Here is a 3,362-nt window from a genome sequence, read left to right as displayed (position 1 = left end):
GATGATTATTTGATTATTGAAGTACCAGGAGCTAGTCAATTTCAGAACATGGCACCCAAATGGTCATATTATGAATATATCATGAATAGCTCATAATTTTTTTCCTGATAAATTTGTCATTTTTATGTGAATAATTGTGCAGTTATGAGCTGATCGATATTTGAACTATGTACGTACATGCTCAGAAAATAAACTACAATGGTCACTTGTCTAACGATTCTCTGGTATCAGCTACATTTGTTGTTTAAATAAAGAAGGAGACAAGGACCTTTATAAGGATGGAGTAATTGTGTATATTATTGTAGGAAGTCTGACTGATCTACAAATTAGAGAGGCTCAACTTCTTCACGAGCTTATGATGAAATCGAACAAGTTGTGACAAAGCTCAGGAAAAAAAATTCTTGCCATATGTTGATTCAAGGATAAGTGACCACAAAATTCATGTTTTGCTTTCTGACATACAAGAGCTTGCAAGTGATGGTCAACATGTTGTTGAAAGTTTTATTCTCAAAGCTTTATTTATCCACCGGAAACAATTGAGTGGATAAACAAAGTAAAGTGATTCAACATATCCCCTTGGTGACTAAATGGATATATGATATTTACTTTATTGACCACTTTGATCCGAAAATATCCATCATGTTTGATTGATCTCGTGATTATAATATCAGATCAACTATAGAATCCGTGGAAATCATCAACTTTCTGGTACAAATAACTTAAAAAACAAAAGCAATTTTACTTTTACAACTGTTGAACGTGATATATTTGTTTGATTTCACTCAGATGTTGATCAATTGGTCGGATATATTTGTTTGATTTCACTCAGATGTTGATCAACTGGTCGGGCATTTGGAGAACAACAGTGATGTTTGTAACATGCTTGTCTCTATTTATGGAATGGGAGATTTGGGTAAGATTACTCTGGCTCAAAAAATTTACCCTCATTCCACCTATATCTTACACTACCTAGACCCTGCTTTTAAATGGGATTTACTTGTTACTTGCAATGTGAATGATGGAAGAATGATGGAAAAGAGTAACATGCCCAAGAATTGTTTTAACAAAATAATTAAGTAACTTATAAAAAAAAATCAAATAAGACATATATTGATTTATTACAAATCTTGAGCTAAAATCATCAAATGAACAATAACCCCTCTTATTCACTATACTAATCTAAGACACCTTAATATAAATTTGTCTCTTTAACAATCATTATAGTTTTTAGGGAGGTTTATGATGGAGCAACAACCAACACCTGCAAAATAAAAGAAATTGAGAATAGACTTGATGTAGGCTATATTGATGATATACTTTGAAAATATAGATGATTAAAAAATTATAAATTTTATGCAACTTACTGTCATATTTTTAATTTAAAATAATTTATTGGAGCACCCTCTCCATTGTTTCCTGCAATTATCCAAAAAGCATATAAATTATCATAAAATAGCTTTATATATGTAAAATTGATATATTTTTTAAAACCCCAATACTTGAATCTGAACCAGGAGAAAATTTTCAAATTAAAGAGACAAGTAAATACCCAAGTTTATTGGATTTAAACATAGAAAACTAGTTATAGGCTACCTGATATTCCAAGTCCATGCCATTAATCACTTTGGATGGAACCTAAGAAATCACCTCCTCAGACATGAGTTGGGTGAGTAATGCCTAGGTCTTGTTCCCCTCTCCATCTTTTTCTTGAAATCATCTCCGTGTTCGCTGACATAAGTCCGGTGTATAATTCTTGGATGGTGGAAACTGATGCAAATAAAAACCAATGATTAAGGGATGCCATTTAGGAGCTTAGTGAACAAGTGAAAGATGAAAAAGCAGCAAAGACAAACCTGATTGGAAAGACAGCCCTTTCCCAAGAAAGAAAGGCACCTGCCTGCCACAGTCAGCTGGTAGAGAAAAAGAGAGCTACACCAGGGATTCATGTATTGAGTCATCTGATTCCACAAAAAGAAACACTCTTAAATCTCTTATTAATGGATAAAGAAAAATATAAATGCTACAAAACAATCTACCAAGGCTAGAAAGCTGATCCTAATTAAAAGGTTGACTTAAAATCAGCAGCTGTAGAGATTAAAACTCATAAAAGTAAAATGCAAAATATGAAACAAGCCAAAAAGAAATGAAAATATAAACATAATTATATAATAAAAATTGATCATTGATATTATCAAATTACCTGGGTTCCCCTGATATCAGGTGACATCCCACCAAATTTATGGAGCACTATCTTCATTGTTTCCTACAAAAATTTAAATACTATAAGCATACACAATAATGATATTTTATGAAGTTACATCTACATATATATAGCCTCAATTCATTCACTTGAAAGGATTCCAATAAATTTTATGTTATTGGTGGTTAGCTATAAACTCTCTTACTTACATAGAAATATGATAAATTCAATAACATGAGTAAGTATAAATAACATACCTGAAATCAATCACAACCACAAACAAAAAAATTGTACAAAAAGAAAATATAGTATATCTTCTCATGACAGAAATTATAATCTCAATATGTTGTGTGTTAATGAATGATGAATTATGAACATATAAGCTGGCGATTTAATTTGGAGAACAGTAAGTTGTTTTTGTTTTGTGGAGAGAAATAGATTGCTAAAGAAGGAAGAGAGAAAGAAATTTGGAGTGAGTTATTTTGTTTTTCCAGAAAAGGGATGATTAGGAAGTTAGAGGGATGATTAGGAAGTTTTTTTCTAGAATGATGTACAATGTCTATGTTGATAGATCTAGATGAAAGAGGAACCAGTTATATAATCATCAAAAGAAGAGAAAAGAACATTTAGATCATTCTAGGACCATCTAAAACCATCTAACATCTAGTTATATAATCATGAAAAGAAGAAAAAAATATTTAGAACATTTTAGGACTATCTAAAACCATCTAACATCTAGAATGATCATGAAAGGAGCACATGTGACAGTCTGGATTATGGGCTATTAACATGGAGAATTTTCTTTATTATGGGCTATATAGGTAGGCCCAAAATTATTAAAGTTTATCAAGTATTTTACAATATATAATATAAGGATCATGAGGTAGGCCCAAAAGTATATTATTAAGCCATCATCAAGTTATAAAATGATTTAAAATGCTATATCATTTGAAATAAATTATTTTAACAAAATATTTATTTTTAACTTTTATTGATTTTCATTAATAAAAATTGTTTATATCATTTTCAAATTCGTTAATAAAATTTTATTGTACTACTTTGACATCAATATTAATATTACTTATAAGTGCAAAGGTACCATTAAATTGATGTTTGTATTTGAAAAGTATACAACATATTAATTTTATCATTTGAAAAACTC

General features: G+C 30.1%; 1 long non-coding RNA gene across 1 annotated transcript; it reads right to left on the bottom strand.

Annotated features, from left to right (window-relative positions):
- Positions 1-1,125: 1,125 nt before the first annotated feature.
- Positions 1,126-1,961, bottom strand: LOC141697223 (uncharacterized). The gene is made up of 4 exons (XR_012564652.1): positions 1,854-1,961; positions 1,594-1,767; positions 1,365-1,416; positions 1,126-1,261 (listed from the first exon to the last, which is right to left on the bottom strand). It is a non-coding gene; the product is annotated as an uncharacterized LOC141697223 (long non-coding RNA).
- Between the last annotated feature and the right edge of the window lie 1,401 nt (positions 1,962-3,362).

Source organism: Apium graveolens, chromosome 11 (genome assembly GCF_009905375.1).
Source record: "Apium graveolens cultivar Ventura chromosome 11, ASM990537v1, whole genome shotgun sequence".
Taxonomy (NCBI): Eukaryota; Viridiplantae; Streptophyta; class Magnoliopsida; order Apiales; family Apiaceae; genus Apium; species Apium graveolens.
Note: the sequence above shows the minus strand (reverse complement) of the source record. Positions and strands in the feature narration are given on the sequence as shown.